At 39.4% G+C, this 18,125-nt stretch overlaps 1 pseudogene; it reads right to left on the bottom strand.

Annotated features, from left to right (window-relative positions):
- Nucleotides 1–5,325: 5,325 nt before the first annotated feature.
- LOC138087143 (probable ATP-dependent RNA helicase DDX5 pseudogene) lies at nt 5,326–7,329 on the bottom strand (annotated as a pseudogene).
- Between the last annotated feature and the right edge of the window lie 10,796 nt (nt 7,330–18,125).

The raw sequence follows: 18,125 nt of genomic DNA, 5'->3' as shown, positions 1-18,125 counted from the left end.
TTCAATTCCTGGGTCGGGAAGATCCCCTGGAGAAGGGATAGGCTACCCACTCCAGTATTCTTGGACTTCCCTTGTAGCTCAGCTGGTAAAGAATCCGCCTGCAATGCTGGAGACCTGCGTTCGATCCCTGGGTTTGGAAGATCCCCTGGAGGAGGGAAAGGCTACCCACTCCAGTATTCTGGCCTGGAGAATTCCACACTCCATGGGGTCTCAAAGAGTCGGACATGACTGAGTGACTTTCGCTCCCTTGACTTTCTACTTTTGCATTCCAATCCCTTATAATGAAAAGGACATCGTTTTTTGGTATTAGTTCTAGAAGGTCTTTAAGTCTTCACAGAACTGGTCAACTTTAGCTCCTTCAGCATCAGTGGTTAGGGCATAGACTTGGAATACTGTGATTTGAATGGTTTGCCTTGGAAACAAACAGATCATTCTGTCGTTTTTGAGGCTGCATCCAAGTAATAGCATTTCAGACTCCTTTGTTGAGTGTTAGGGCTGTTACGTTCCTTCTAAGGGATTCTTGCCCACAGTGGTAGATATAATGGTCTTCTAAATTAAATACACCCATTCCCATCCATTTTAGTTCACTGTTTCCTAAAACGTTGAGGTTCAGTCTTTCCATCTCCTGCTTGACCATGTCCAATGTAGCTTGATTCATAGAACTAACATTCCAGGTTCCTATGCAATATTGTTCTTTGTATCATCCGACTTCACCACCAGGCACATCCACAACTGAGCATCATTTTCACTTTGGCCTGACCACTTCATTCTGTAGATATTAGTGATTGCCTTCTCCTCTTTCCCAGTAGCGTATGGGCCACCTTCCAACCTGGGGGACTCATCTTCCAGAGTTTTGCCTGTTCATACTGTCCGTGGAGTTCTCCAGGCAATTATGCTGGAGTGGGTTGCCATTTCCTTCCACAGTGGGCTGCATGTTGTCAGCACTCTTCTCGATGACCCATTAGTCTTGGGTGGCTCTGCACGGCATGGCTCATAGCTACACTGAGTCACACAAGCCCCTTTGCCGTGACAAGGCCGTGATCCATGAAGGGGTTACGTGCACCTGTGCTCTTTCAACTTCTTGTCTCATTTAGGTTCTTATAGAATATTGAGCAGAGTCCCCTGCGCTATGCGTAGGTCCCTGTTGCTTTTCTGTTTTAAATATTGCAGTGTGTACTTGTCAGTTCTGAACTCCCAGTCTGTCCCTCCCCCTGCACTTCTACCCTGGCAGCCATAAGTTGGTTCCCTTAGTCTGTGAGTCTGTTTCTGTTTTGTAAATAAGTGCATTTGTATCATTTTTTAAAGATTCTCTATATAAGTGACATCATATGCTGTTTGTCTTTGTCTGGATTACTTCGCTTTCCTATGATAATCTCCAGGTCCACCCTCATTGCTATAAATGGCATTACATCATTCTGTTTAATGGCATATATTATATATATATATATATATATATATATATATATATATATAATATCATATATATGAACCATATCTTTTTTATCCATTCATCTACAGATGGACATTTAGGCTGCTTCCATGTCTTGACTATTGTGAACAGTGCTTCAGTGAACACTGGGGTGCATGTATCCTTTCAAACCATGACTTTCTCTGGATATATACCCAGGAGTGATTGCTGGATCATATGGTAGCTCTGGTCTTCATTTCTTATGGAACGTTCATACTGTTCACCACAGTGACTGCATCACTTTACACCCCCACCAATGGTGTAGGAGGGATCCCTTTACCTCACATCCTCTCTACCATTTACTATTTGTAGACTTTTTGATGATGGGCATATTGACTGGTATGAGATGATACCTCATTGCAGTTTTGATTTACATTTCTCTAATAGTTAGAAATGTTGAGTGTCTTTTCATGTGCTGTTTGGCCATCTGTATGGCTGGATGGCATCCCTGACTCAATGGATGTGAGTCTGAGTGAACTCCAGGATTTGGTGATGGACAGGGAGGCCTGGCGTGCTGCGATTCATGGGGTTGCAAAGAGTCGGACACGACTGAGCGACTGAACTGAACTGAACTGATGTCTCTTTGGAGAAATGTCTATTTAGGTCTTCTGCCTATTTGGGTTTTTTTTTGTTGTTTGTTTGTTTTCTTTTGTTTCTTTGTTTGATATTGAATCACATGAGTTCTTTGTAAATTTTGAAGATTAATCCCTTGTTGGTCACATTGTTCCCAGGTATTTTCTCCCATCATTCTGTGGGTTGTCTTTTTTACTTGTTTATGGTTTCTTTTGGTATGCAGAAGCTTTTAAGTTTAATTAGGCCATTTGTTTATTTTCTTTGTCGTTACTCTATGAGACAGATCAAAAAAGATATAGCTGTGATTTATGTCAGGGAGTGTTCTGCCTCTATTTCCCTCTTGAGTTTTATAGTATATGTTCTTACATTTAGGTCTTTAATCTATTTTATTTTTAAGTATGGTATTAAAGGATGTTTAAATTTCATTTGTCTACATGTAGTTGTTCAGTTTTCCAAGCCTCATTTACTTAAGAAACTGCCTATATTCCACTGTATAATCTTGCATCCTTTGTTGTAGATTAGTTGGCCATAGGTTTGTGGGCTTATTTCTGGACTTTCTGTACTGTTCCATTGATCTACGTTTCTGTTTTTATGCCAGTACCATGCTGTTTTGATGACTGTAGCTTCATAATATAGTCTGAAGTGAGGGAGCCTACTTCCTCCAGCTCTATTTTTCTTTCTTAAGATTGGAAAAATTGGATTTGGCTTGCGAGTATTTTGTTGACCGTCTTTTCATCTTTGTTCATCAATGATACTGGCTTGTAATTTTCTTTTTTTGTGGTACCTTTTACTGGTTTTGGTATCTGGGTGATGGGGACCTCATAGACTAAGTCTGAGATTGTTCCTTTTTCTGTGATTTTTGTGAACTATTTCAGAAAGATCAGTGTTAATTCTTCTCTAAACATTTCATAGCATTTGCCTGTGAAGCAGTCTGGTCCTGAAGTTTTATTTGTTTGAAGTTTTAAAATCACAGTTTTATTTACAGTACTTGTGATTGGTCTATTCATATTTCCTGTTTCTTCCTGGTGTAGTCTTAAGATATTGTAACTTTCTAAGAATTTGTTCGTTTATTCCAGATTGTCCATCTGATTGGCATACAGTTGCTTGTAATAGTCTCTTGTTACTCTTTGTGTTTCTGTGGTGTATGCTATAACTTCTTCCGTTTCAGTTCTAATTTTGTTGATTGGAGCTCTTTTCTGTATTTTGTTGATGAGTTTGGCTAAAGGTTTATTAATTTTGTTTATCTTTACAAAGAACCATGTTTTCATTTCATTAATCTTTTCTACTGTCTTCTGCATCTCTATTTCATTTGCTTCTGCTCTGATCTTTATGATTTCTACTACCTTTTTGTTTTGCTTGTTCTTTCTTTAGTTTGTTTAGGTGTAAGTTTCAGTTCAGTTCAGTCACTCAGTCGTGTCCGACTCTTTGCAACCCCATGAATCGCAGCACACCAAGCCTCCCTGTCCATCACCAACTCCCAGAGTTCACTCAGACTCACGTCCATCGAGTCAGTGATGCCATCCAGCCATCTCATCCTCGGTCGTCCCCTTCCTCTCCTGCCCCCAATCCCTCCCAGCATCAGAGTCTTTTCCAATGAGTCAACTCTTCGCATGAGGTGGCCAAAGTACTGGAGCTTCAGCTTTAGCATCATTCCTTCCAAAGAAATCCCAGGGTTGATCTCCTTCAGAATGGACTGGTTGGATCTCCTTGCAGTCCAAGGGACTCTCAAGAGTCTTCTCCAACACCACAGTTCAAAAGTATCACAGTCCAACTCTCACATCCATACATGACTACTGGAAAAACCATAGCCTTGACTAGATGGACCTTAGTCGGCAAAGTAATGTCTCTGCTTTTGAATATGCTATCTAGGTTGGTCATAACTTTCCTTCCAAGGAGTAAGCATCTTTTAATTTCATGGCTGCAACCACCATCTGCAGTGATTTTGGAGCCCCAAAAAATAAAGTCTGACACTGTTTCCACTGTTTCCCCATCTATTTCCCATGAAGTGATGGGACCGGATGCCATGATCTTCGTTTTCTGAATGTTGAGCGTTAAGCCAACTTTTTCACTCTCCTCTTTTACTTTCATCAAGAGGCTGTTTAGTTCCTCTTCACTTTCTGCCATAAGGGTGTCATCATCTGCATATCTGAGGTGATTGATATTTCTCCCAGCAATCTTGATTCCAGCTTGTGCTTCATCCAGCCCAGCATTTCTCATGATGTACTCTGCATATAAGTTAAATAAGCAGGGTGACAAGTTTAGGTAGTTTATTTGAGATTTTTCTTGCTTTCTGCGGTTAGCTTGTATCACTATAAAATTCCCTTTCAGCTGCTTCTGGTGCGTGCTGTAGGTTTTGGGTTCTCACTATAAACATTTTCATTGTCATTTGTCTGTAAGTATTTTTTGGTTTCCTCTTTGATTTCTTCAGTGATCCATTGGTTGTTTAGTTACATATTGTTTAGCCTCCATGTGTTTGTGGCTTTTACTGTTTTTAATTTTTTCTTGTAGTTGATTTCTAATCTCACAGGCTTGCAGTCAGAAAAGATGCTTAATATGAGTTCAGTTTTCTTAAATTTACAAGGCTTGCTTTGTGACCCAGAATGTGGTTGATCCTGGAGAAGGTTCCATGTGCACTTGAGAAGAATGTGTATTCTGCTGCTTTTGGATGAAATGCTTCATAAATATCAATTAAGCCTATCTGGTCTACTGTGTCATTTAAGGACTGTACTTCCTTGTTGATTATCTGATCTGTCCATTGGTATAAGTGGGGTATTAAAGTCTATCACTGTTACTGTGCTTTGGTATTTATTTCTCCTTTTACAGTTATTAGTATTTGCCTTTTATATTGAGATGCTCCTATGTTGGGGCATAAATGTTTACAACTGTGATATCTTCTTCTGGAATTGATTCCTTGACATTATGTAATGTCCTTCCTTGTCTCTTATCGGAGTCTTTATTTTAAAGTCCATTATGTCTGAGATGAATATTGCTACTCCTACTTTCTTTTAATTTCCATTTAAATGGAATATATTTTTCCATCCCCCTACTTTTTTTTTTTTTCAGTCTTCAAATATTTTTTATTGGAAGGCCATGCATTGCCTTCATTTATTGTATTTCAAATCACTGTACATTTAATTTTGTGAAAACACTGCCTGCATTTTCTAGTACAAAAAAAACCCTAAAAATTGTTTCAGGAATGTAGAGAAATATCCAACTTAAATAGCGAAAAAGTGCACCATAATTACTGCTGCACTGCAGTCATTTCTGCATTTCCATGTTTCTTAAATAACTATCTTGTCTGATAACACACAATATAAAGAGCAATTATGAAAAACAGACATTTACATATACTTCTAAAGTCTTATTGAGAATATCCTGTTGGCATCGGATAACCAATCATAGGCGCAGCTGCAGTAGCAGGATATGCATATGCCTGTTGGTTCATACCATTGTGCATATTTGGAACGTTACTTCCATATTGCTGAGTGCTATCATAACCGTTCTGGTAAGTCCCTGTTGGATTACCAGTCCTAAAACTGGTCTGTATACCAGCAGACACGAAATTACTTCCAAAGCTCCCATTGGTGTAATTTGCAGCACTGTAAACACCATTCTGAGTTTTTGCCCCCAAATCTCTCTTAAGCAGACTAGAGTAACCGCGGTCGTAATTTTCCCTGTCTCTAAATGTATTAAATCCACCCCTTTTGCCCACAGAGTATCTGTCCCGCTGGTCATCCTTCATGCCTCCTCTACCCCTGGATCGACCTGAACCTCTGTCTTCAACCAACTGAAGCAACTTAGGATTAATTGCTTGATTAGCTTCCCGAAGCACAGAGATAAGGTCGCTCACTTGCTTTATGTTATTAGGTATAAAGAAAGTGTATGCTGTGCCTGTTTTGGTACTGCGAGCAGTTCTTCCAATTCGATGAATATAATCCTCTGAGGAGTTAGGGTAGTCATAATTGATGACAAATTTCACATCTTCCACATCTAGCCCTCTGGAGGCCACATCTGTAGCAATCAGAATAGGAGCCTTTCCATGTTTGAATTCATTTAGAACCCAGTCACGTTCCTGTTGACTCTTGTCACCGTGGATACCCATGGCAGGCCACCCATCTCTCCTCATTTTTCTAGTGAGTTCATCACATCTTCTTTTGGTTTCAACAAAAACAATGGTTTTATTCTCCTTTTCACTCATGATCTCTTCCATTAGACGAATAAGCTTTTCATCCTTTTCTACGTCATGACACACATCCATAATCTGAAGAATATTGTGATTTGCACTCAGTTCTAGTGCACCAATGTTTATATGAATATAGTCTTTCAGGAAATCTTCAGCAAGCTGTCTTACTTCTTTTGGCCAAGTAGCACTCCACATTAGGGTTTGCCTATCAGGTCTGATCTGGTCCACAATCTTCCTTATTTGGGGTTCAAATCCCATATCAAGCATTCTATCTGCTTCATCAAGGACAAGGTAGGTGGTTCTTCTTAGATTGGTTTTCCCACATTCTAAAATGTCTATCAGTCTTCCAGGTGTTGCAATACAAATTTCCACACCTCTCTCCAAATCACGTATTTGTGGTCCCTTGGGAGCACCACCATAAATGCAAGTAGACTTCAAGCGACATGCTCTACAGTATTCAGCAGCTACTTGCTGCACCTGTTGGGCCAGTTCCCGAGTAGGTGCCAGCACCAAGCAAATAGGCCCATCACCTCTCTCTAGGAATGGTTGATGATTGATGTGGACAATGGCAGGCAGCAAATAAGACAAAGTCTTCCCAGATCCAGTTTGTGCTACCCCAACCATATCCAATCCACTCAGAGCAACTGGCCATCCCTGAGCTTGAATAGCTGTGGGTTCAGTGAAGTTCTGCCTTGCAATCACATCCATGACATTTGCAGGGAAATTTGCCTCATAAAAATTCAGGACTGGCTTTGGGCAGTTATGACTTCTAACTGTAATTTCCTTGCTTCTTCTGTATGTCTCTACCTCTTGTGCTGTATGCCTAGCCAAATCAGGGTGTTCTTGATAAAAATTCTTCTCAAACTTGGGCAGCTCATCAAGATTCCACTTCTTTTTAACCAGTTTCTCTCCAGGGTTTCCAAACTTCTTTCCAGATAAGGACCCTGCCCTACTACCTCCAAATCGAGGAGCACCAAACCCTCGATCCCGGCCACGGTCTCGGTCACTCGAATAACCCAACATGGCGTCAATGGTTGCGGTTGGCGGGAAGCGAAGCGGAGAGAATCGGGTGCGACAAGTCGCTGGAGGTGGCTCTGGCGACGGCAAAGCCTTGTGGGGGCGGCAGCGGCGGAGGGACGACGATGACAGAAGCCAAGGCTGCCCAACAAGAGACCGGTGGAAATGAATGAGGTCATCCCCCTACTTTCATTTAGCATGTGTCCTTTGGTCTGAAATGGGTTTCTTGCAGATGGCATACATATGTGTCTTGTTTTTGTATCTATTCATCCAATCTAGGTCTTTGGTTGGAGCATCTACTCCATTTACATTTAAGGTAATTATTAGTATGCATGTTCTCATTGCTATTGGTCGATTGTTTTAGAGTTGGTTTTGTAGATGTTTCTTTTCCCCTTCCTCTTTTATTTGCTTCTTTTTTGGTTTGATGACTAACTTTAGTGTTCTGTTTGGATTCGTTATTCTTTTTTGTGTTTGTACCTATTGTAGATTTTCAATTTGTGGTTCCCATGGGGTTTTGCTATAGCATTATATATACAGAGAAGTTTGTTTTCAGTTGCTGGTCTTTTAATTTCAAATGCATTTCTGATAGCCTGCATTTGTACTTGCCTCTTCTCACAACTTCTGGTTTTGATATCATAATTGTGCGCAGATGACTTCCTACTTTTTCTGTTTATTTACCTTTACCAGTAAATTTTCCTATTTGTAATTTGCTTGTTTGTAGTTACATAGCCTTTTCTATCCCACTTAGAGAAGTTCCTTTAACATTTGTTTTAAAGTGGTGCTGAATTCTCTTAGCTTTTGCTTGTCTGTAAAGCTTTTGATTTCTCCATCAAATCTGAACAAGAGCCTTGCTGGGTAGCGTATTATTGGTTGTAACGTCATGCTTTTCTTCATATTAAATATATAATGCCAGTCCCTTCTGACCTGCAGAGATTCTGCTGAGAAATTAGATGATTCCCTTGTACACTATTTGTTGCTTTTCTCTTGTTACTTTTAATATTTTTCTTTATTTTTAACCTTTGTCAATGTGTTTATTATGTGTTTTGGCATATTCTTCCTTGCATTTATCCTGCCTGTGACTCTCTTTGCTTCCTGGACTTGGGTGACAGTTTAATTTATCATGTTAAGGAAATTTTCAGCTATTATCTCTTCAAATATTTTTTCAAGTCCTTTCTTCTTCTTTTTTCCTTCTGATACTCCTATAATGCAAATGTTGTCACATTTAAAGTTGTTCCAGTGATCTCTTAAACTCCCTTTATTTCACTTCATTCTTTTTGTGTGTGTGTGTGTGTTTTAGGGTAGTTATTTCCACCATTTTGTCTTGTAGCTCACTTTTTTATTCTTCTGCCTCAGTTGTTCTGCTATTGATGCCTTCTAGTGATTTTTGTCTTTAAATTTTAGGTATTATATTGTTCATCTCTGTTTGTTTGTTCTTTAGTTCTTCTAGGTCTTTGTTAAAACATTTCTTATATATTCTTGATCTGTCCCTCCATTCTTTTTCCAATATCATGGATCATCTTTGCTATTATTTACTCTAATTCTTTTCCGAGTAGACTATCTCCATTTTAGTTATTCTTCTGGGGTTTTATCTTGTTCCTTCATCCAGGACATGTTTCTCTGCTACCTCCTTGTGTGTAACTTTCTGTGGTTGCAGTTTCTGCTCCGCTGGCTGCAGGGTTGTAGCTCTTCTGGCATCTGCTGTCTGCCCCCTGGTGGATGAGGCTTCCTGGTAGAAGGGACTGTCACTTTCCCGCCAGTGTGTGGAGCTGGACCTTGTCCCTCTGGTGGGCAGAGCCATGGCAAGCAGTTTATTTAGAGATGGCTATGAACTGAGAAAGACTTTAAGCAACCTGTCTTTGGTGAGCAGGGCTGTGTTCCTGCTCTATTGGTTGTTTGGCCTGAGGTGTCCCAGCGCTGGAATTTACAGAATTTTGTGTGGGGTGAGGTCTCGGTAGGAAAATGGCAGCCTCCTATAGAGTCTGTGCCAAAGTACACTCACCAGAACCACCCCTGCCGGCGTCTTTGTCCCTGTAGTAAGCTACAGTTGCCCTCCACCTCCATAAGAGACCCTCTAACACTAACAGGTAAGTTCAGCTATTTCTTATGAGGTCACTGCTTTTACCTCCTGGGTCCTGTTGTGTACAAGACCTTGTGTGCACCCTCCAAGATTTGAGTTTCTGTTTCCCCAAGGCCTGTGGAATTCCTGCAATCAAACCTTGCTGGCCTTCATAGCCAGTCTCTATGGAGGGCCTCCTCCCATTGCCATACCCTTAGGCTGGGGAGCTCATTGTGGGGCTTAGAACTCTCACTCCTGTGGGAGAACTTGTGTGGTTCAGTTGCCCTCCAGTTTGTTGGTTGCTCACGTACCATGCATGGGATTTGATTTAATCCTGATTGCACCCCTACAACTGTCTCCTTGTGCCTTCTTCTTTGTCTTGGATATAGGCATCATTTTTGGTAGGTTTCAGTGTTCTGGTGGTGGTGGTGATTATTCAGCAGTTAGTTCTAATTTTGGTGTTTCTATAAGAAGGGGTGAGCTATGTTCTTCTACCCTACCATCTTGCCTCTTCCTTACTTAATTCTTGATTATCTGTTGATAACAAGATATCTTGTGTTGCTGGACCTCAACACATAGCATCATGCCTTTCAAGCATGGATAACAGAATTGCTTGTGAAGATTTATTAAAAAGTATTGTCCCTTACCCCATCCCTAAAATATGGTGTTAGAATCTCCTATAGTTATTCTGATGCTCAGCTCTTGATTCGTAATATTGTTCCCAATAATTCAAATTTCTCTCTGTCCTTGCCCTCTGCCTTCATTTATCCATTTATTCTCCAACTTATTTAACTTTGAACTACATACAAAGCATCATGCTAGAAACGGAGGGTGAGACAATGAATAAGACTAGGCCCTTTAGGAGGTTCTAAACTTATCAGGACTGCCCCTGCCTCTAGACAGCCCTTCTTGAATGCTTCTATCACCATTAGCTTTTACATTGCATTTCCTTGCTCAGAATCAAGAATATTATCCTTGATTCTCCTCCAGTAGCTTGGACTCACCTTGACACAGAACTTAGTGCATTACACTGAAATGTTTTGCAATTCTGTTTCTTCTTCTCTACTATGAGCTCTTCAAGCCCAGAAACGTTATTCACTGTTGTTGTTTGCTCAATAATTTTGCAACTAAGGGGTAAAGACAGTGGAAGAGGGGAAGCTAGGAAAGCACATGGACCACGTGAATGTCACCAACATTGTCCTTAAGCATGACCTTCTGCAGTATTATATATTTATGATGTAGGCATTCTCATATTTAATTCTCCCAACAGCCTTGAGTTATATAGATACACTAACATTTCCATTTTAAAGACCAGTGTTCAAGGGGGAGCAGCATCTTGCCCAAGATCATCCGTTCTTTTCCTAAGTAGAGCATTTGGAATCTAAACTCAAGAGAACTCAATGAGAAAAGGACTTTTATATACACGACTGCTGGAGTGTGTGTTCAAGTGTGTCTAGACGTTCCACTTCATGGAAACTTCTTGAAGGCAGAAATAATATTTGTTTCATGATTTCTACTAAAGAGTCAGTGCTTAACAAAGTTATCACCAAGAAAGAATACATTCTTCAAGGGACTGTTCAAATCTATTTCTTTTGATTTGGGGCATTAAAGGTCTCTGTAGTACTGCTAGAAATCTTCCATCAAGGTTATGCTCCACGTTCTTGTGGATGACTTTGAAATTTAAATTTTTCTGTCATCTTCTGGAATGAACACTGAGGTTAAAAAGGCATATTTCATTTTCCCCCCTTTTCCCCATGGCCCCCAAAGTCTCCTTTTTCTCACCAGTGTCCTTTCCCTTGCCTGTGATTTATCTGATAAATGTTTCCCTTGTATCTTCAGCTGGCCATCTTCCTCTCATTTCTCAGTTCTTTATATTTCTAAAGCTGCATTTTCCCCATGGAACTCATGCCAAATATAATTGCCCCGCACCATTTGGGAAAGGATTAGATTTGTTTCATAGGTTGTTTCTTTAGCCTTAATAAGTACTGACACTTATTAGCTGGCCACAATTTTCTTTTCCCCTCTGTGGGTTGCATTGCTTTGCTTGTTAATGTGTAAATCATAGGGTTCTTTAATTACATACTATTGGCTTTTCCTTTCCCCTCAGAGTTAGCTGGAAAATTAGCCCAGGGCTGGGACTCTGATAGAAATATCTAGCTGGTTTCTTTGCACACTTTTGGGGATGCTGCTGGCTCAAAGTAAATTGACTTCAGTGTGTGCCTGTGTGTCTGTGTGTGGTTGGCCACTCTAAACATTTGGTTTGTTCTGAGGTTAAGAACATGCTGGCCTGTGTGTAAGGAGAAAACATAGATCAGGGACATTAGCCTTCCAAACTTGAAACTATACATTCAAATAAGTGAATCAAATATTGGTAAACATTATAGTTATCTTGCCACTTCTCATTAACCTCACCCTGCATCTCCTCACAATCTCTCTTGATATTGCCAATCTCGTGTTTCTAGGAAAAGACTGGAAAGTTTCCACTTGATCATAAATTGACTTTATTTGAATTGACTGATAGTAGTTTATTTGAACCAGTTTGTGTGTGGAAAACACTATGTAAAGCCAATTATAATTCGGGTTTTTAAAAAATTTCTTCTCATGAATGAGAAGCCCAAATATATTGTGTCTGTGTACTGGTGCCTCAAAGTATAGCCCTGGGACCAGCAGCATTGACGTAAGAGTCTCTGGCTATCCTTGACCCACTCCCCAGTCTAGACCCACTGAACACTGTACAGGTGTATGTTCTATCAACAGTGCCCGGTGGTCGTTTCCAGTCTTCCAATCCTCTTGGCCCAGGTGCTTGGACTCTTCCCAACTGAGGTTCCAGACAATGGGAGGGCAAGAGAAGCCATCCCTGCTGGCTTGCTGAACTCCTAACCCACGTGACTGGGACACGTACATAGTAACGTGGTTGCTCTAGGTCACTCATTTTAAGCTGGTTTGTTTTACAATAATAGTAACCAAAACCAAGTTCTCTCTTTTGTGTTTACACTCATTTTCCCACTGCCCAGCATTCATCTTTGGAGCATTATGCTCCAAAACAGTTGTTGAAAATACACAGAATCTTGTTTTTTTTTTTTTACTGAAGTATAGTCGATTTACATATTGTGTTTATTACTCCCATGCAACAAAGTGATTTGGTTATATATATATAAGTATCTTTAAAAAATATTCTTTTCCATTATGGTTTATCATAAGATATTGACTGTGGTTCTCTGTGCCATGCAGTAGGACCTTGTTGTTTATCCATCCTGTATATAGAAGCTACATCTGCTACTCCCAACCTCCTACTCCACCCCTCCCCCTAGACAATCACCAGTCTGTTCTCTGTGTCTGTGATTCTGTTTCTGTTTCACAGATAGGTTCATTTGTATATATCTTAGATTCTCCATATAAGTGATTTCATATGGTACTTGTCTTTCTCTTTCTGACTTACATCACTTAGTATGGTAATCTCTAACTGTATACATGTTCCTGAAAATGACATTATTTTACTATAATTAGTAGTATTCCATTGTAGGTACCACATCTTCTTTATCCATTCACCTGCGGATGTACATCTAGGTTGTTTCCATGTCTTGGCTATGGTGAATAGTGATACTATGAACATGGAGGGGCATGTGTCTTTATGAATTATAGTTTTGTCTGGATGTATGCCCTGGAATGGGATTACTAGATCATATGGTAATTCTATTTTTTGTTCAGAATAGGAGCTTAAATTACATTGAATTCAGAGTTCCCCTAGATGTAATGTTTTGTATTTGCATGACATCTGTACTGTTACTATTTTAACTCTCTTCACTACACAGCCTTAAGTGATGCTAGCTATGATTTCAGAATTTTGATGTTTAGTTTGATTTTTCAAATATCATGAACAATGATACATGTGAAAATGAAACATAGTTATCTATGTACCACAAAATAATATGCTGCTTTCTACCCATGTTACCTGTGTCCCAGTTTGGAAAACAATGGTATGGTGGAAACTTTTATGGGAGAGAGAACTCCCCCTGGTCATAGACTAATTGTGTTTTTGTTTCTTCTCATTTCTAAGCTTAAAGAATGGAATCGATTCCACTGTTTGCCAGCTTGTTCTGGTTGGTTGTCTCCCCAGAAACAGTCATTTACTTTGACACTTTGTCCAAATTTCTGCAGTTTACTCATCTGATTTCTACTAACTAAATTTTATACCTTGCACATCTCCAACATAATAGAGTTCATCTCTGATGATAACTGCTCCCTCAAAGTCTTGTGTTTACAAAATCCATCCCTGTCTAGGTCCAATAAGAAGGAAATACAGCAGAAGTGACCAGTGAACCAAATTTTGGTATATATGAACAATGGTGTAGAGTACATAAAATGTCCTAAATGATAGTGTAATATCGGGCTACTCAGAGTGTGGTCTGGGGACATGTACCATTTGATAAGTTGTTTATTATTGACCTATCATAAGTACAAAATGTAAGAATCAGGATTTTAAAAATTTCATAGTAATTTGAGGGTAATTTAATATCAGTTGAATTAAAACTTTAAAATTGGAATTTGCATTTTGTGTGTTCTTTTAATTTTATTTCTTCTAGTAAGAAGCCTTTCTTGTGTTTTTAAAAGTACTGGTTTGCAAAAGACTAAATTTTTTTTAAAAATGAAAAATTTGATTCTTTACCACAGATAATTTGAGGAGTACTTGTATAAAAAACTAAATAGAGTCCAAAATGTTGCTTTAAATGTAACTTGGAAAAATAGTGTTACATTTCTAAAGCTATATATGAGTATTTTTTTAAAAAGTAGAAGGGACATAGAGAAAGCATATCATAACCAGAAAAACAGTAGAGAAAGAAGAGGAAATATTCCTTTTACTACTCTGGACTTTCTTTCTTTTTGCTCTCCAAACTCTGTCAGAATTTCTGCACTTATAAGTGCAAACACCATAGTCTCTCAACAACGTTTACAAATTGTTTTTGACTGGATTCATTTTATTAGAGGGTTTTTGAGTGAATTCAATGTTGCCAGAACATCATATTTTTAAACATTTAGACAAAGCATTAGAAGGCTTAACACAGAGTGGGAAACTCATTTTGCCATGCCTTCATACTAAATTACCTAAATTTCAGCTTAACAGATGCAATAAAAGAGAGTTACTGCCAAAAGTCTCCTGTCTGCCTTCAGTAACATCCAGAGTGATTCTCAGAGATCAAATAGACTCATTGGCTACTCAGGCATAGAAACAGTCACACATAGTTGATATTCTGCTTTGTAGCTGTTACCAATATGATGTAACATAGCCAAAGGAATGATGGGATTTGATGCCAAATTTGAAGTTTGAGCTTGAATGCCAATTCATCTGCTGCTTCTGCATTCATGACTGTTTTAAGAATGAGATATTAGTAAGGATCTGAAGACAGTCTTTATTTCATATATAGGGTATTAAAGTAATCCATAAGATTTTGCTTAAACAAAATTATAAATGGACTCTAATAGAGGAAACTAATCTCCATTATATATGCTACTCCATTAATTAGGAAACTAATCCTCATTAAATATGCATTGAGGCCTGAATATTGTATTAAGGTCTACTTGTGGTTGAGATCCATGAATGTCATTATTAGCTTAAGGATAGATTTCCGACAAAAGTTAAGACTTTCCTCTCAAAGTCACCACTCACTTTGCAGTATTCGATAGTATCATTCTGACTCTTCTTCTTTTTTAATTTAATGAATTTGGTTTTTATTGAACTTTTTATTTTTTGGCTGCCATCATGGAGCATCCAGGATGCTATTTCCCTGAGCAGGGAACTAACCTGAGCCTCCTGCGATGGAAATCCAGAGTCCCAATCCCTGGGGGGAAGTCCGTGTTATGTCTTCTTGAAACTCATTTCTCTCTTATTGTCTTACTACCTGTTTTTCCATCTAGCTACACATAATTTCTTCTCCACTTCCTTTACTGAAATTCTTTTAGTCTGCCCCGACTTTGAGTGTGTGACCACTGTTTGTTTTTTTTTTTTTTGCCCACTTTTATGTTCATTAGTCATCCTCTCCTGAGCCATCTCATCCACTGCCATGCTCTTAACTGTCAACTGTCTCCTCTTGACTTACCCCTGTACTACCTTCAGTTGTGATATATTCTCAGGTTTTGAGCTGTGGACATATATTAATGTGCTTAACATATATTGAGTTTTGGTGGGTTTTTTTTTATAACAAATTGAAGATTTTTGGCAATCTTGATTACAGCAAGTTTATCAGCTCCATTTTTTCAAAGTGTCTCTGTGTCACATTTTAACAATAATTTTTACAAGAATTCCATTTTTTCATTATTATTATGTTAGTTATGGTGATCTTAGATCAGTGATCTTTGATGTTACTATTGTGGTTCATTTGGACACACAAAACCTTCCATACTGTTTCACCAGCTGTTTCCCCCTCTCTCAAACTTTTCTTGAGCTTCCCTAGTCCCTGACACAGAACAATAATAAAATTAGGCTAGTTAATAATCACACAAAACCTCTCAGAGTACCAGTGAAAGAAAAAGTTGTATGTCTCTCATTTTAAATCAAAAGCTAGAAAAGATAAAGCTTAGTGAGGAAGGTTGATTGAAAGCCATAACAGACTGAAAGGTAGGCCTCTTGGGCCAAGCAGTTAGCCAAATTGTAAATGCAAAGGAAAAGTTCTTGAAGGAAGTTAAAAGTGCTCCTTGGGGAACACAGGCATAATAAGAAAGCCAAACAACCTTATTGCTGATATGGAGACAGTTTTAGTGGTTTAAACAGAGGATCAAGCCATCAACAACATTCCCCAAGCAATCTACAACATTCCCTAAGCCCAAATCTAATCCACAGGCAGATCCTAAGCCTCTTCAAATCTAGGAAGGCTGAGAGAAGTGAGGAAGCTGCAGAAGAGAAGTCTGAAGCCTGCAGAGGTTGGTTCATGAGATTTAAGGAAAGATGCTGTCTCCTTAACATCAAAGTGCAAGGTGAACAGCAAGTGATGTTTAAGCTGAGCATTCAAGCTCAGACTTCAAATTTGGCATCAAATCTCATCATTCTTTTAGCCATGTTACATGATATTTGTAACAGTAGAATATCAATTATGTGTGAGTGTGTTTTATTACTTTAATTATATTGTGCCACTCTCTTCTGGCCTGCAGAGTTTCTCCTGAATAATCAGCTAATAATGTTATGGGAGGTCCCTTGAATGCTACTTGTTGCTTTTCTCTTTTGCTTTTGATATTTTTTTCTTTGCTGTTAATTTTTATCGATTTGATTACTGTATGTCTCTGTGTGTTCCTCCTTGGGTTTATCCTGCCTGGGACTCTTTGTGTTTCCTGGACTGAGTAACTATTTCCTTTCCTACATTAGGAAAGTTTTCGGCTAATTATCTCTTCAAATGTTTTCTCCCGTCTTTCCTCTCTCTCTTCTCCTTCTTGGACCCATATAATATGAATATTGGTGCAGTTAATGTCCCAAAGGTCTCTTCAATGTTCCTCATTTCTTATCATTTTTTTCTGTATTCTGTTTCATGGCAGTGATTTTCACTATTCTGTCCTCCAGTTCACTTTTGCAATCTTTTGTGTCATTTATTCTGCTATTGATTCTCTCTAGTACATTTTAAAATTTGTTATTTTATTGCTCATCTGTTTTTCTTCAGTTCTTCTAGGTCTTTGCTAAGCAATCCTTTTATCTTCTGAAACTGTACCTCCATTGTTCTTCCGAGATTTTGGATCATCTTTACTACCATTATTCTGAATTGTTTTTCAGATAGATTGCCTATGTCCCCTTAGTCATTCTTCTGGGATTTTATCTTTTTCCTTAATCTCAGACATTTTCCTCTGCCATCTAACTTTCAGTGATTGCAATTTCCATTCCTTAGGTTGCAGGGTTGTAGTTCTTGTTTCTGCTCTCTGCCCCATGGTGGATGCAGCTGTTTAAGAGACTTGTACAAGCTTGCTGGTGGGAAGGACTGGTTCCTCCCCACTGGTGAGTGGAGCTGGGTTTTGTCCCTTTGGTAGGCAGGGCTATATCAAGGGGTGTGTTCAGTGGGCAGCTGTGAGCTCATGAGGACTTTAAGCAACCTCTCTGCTATGTTTCTGCCCTGGTTGGATGTCTGGCCTGAGGTGTCCCAGCATTGGAGCTTATAGGCTGTTGGGACGAGTCTGATGTTGGTGAGAAAATGGTGGCTTCTAAGAATACTCCAGAACTCCTGCAGCCAGTGTCTTTGTCCCCACAGTGAGCCGCAGCTGTGACTGCCGCCCTCCCCACCCCCACCACCACCTTGCAAGCAAACCTCCTATACTAGCAGGTAGGTCTGACCCAGGCCCAGGCGCTTATGAAGCCACTGCTTTCCCCGCTGGTTCCTGATGTATATGAGACCTTGCGTGTGCCCTTTAAAAGTGGAGTTTCTCTTTTCCTAATTCCTGCAATCAAATCCCACTGACCTTCAAAGCCAGATTCTCAGAGGGCTCCTCTTTCCATTGCCAGACACTCAGCCTGGGAAGCCTGATGTAGGGCTCAGAACTTTCACTCTTTGAAAAGCCTCTGCAATGTAATTCTTTTCCAGTTTGTGGATCACCAGGGGGATATGGGATTTGATTTTATCATGATTGTGCCCCTCCTACTGTCTCACTGCAGTTTCCTCTTTGTCTTTGAATGTGGGGTAACTTTTTTGGGTAGGTTCCAGTGAGGTTTTTGTTGTTATTGTTGCTGCTGGCTGTTCACTGGTTAGTTGTGATTTTGATGTTTCCATAAGAGGTGCGGTCATGTCCTTCTATTCTGCCATCTTTAGGAGTTACTCTTGTTATGTGTGAAGAAAGTGGTTTCTTGAGATGGAAGTTAC

Source organism: Capricornis sumatraensis, chromosome 10 (genome assembly GCF_032405125.1).
Source record: "Capricornis sumatraensis isolate serow.1 chromosome 10, serow.2, whole genome shotgun sequence".
NCBI lineage: Eukaryota > Metazoa > Chordata > Mammalia > Artiodactyla > Bovidae > Capricornis > Capricornis sumatraensis.
This window is presented reverse-complemented; position numbering and strand designations above follow the sequence as displayed.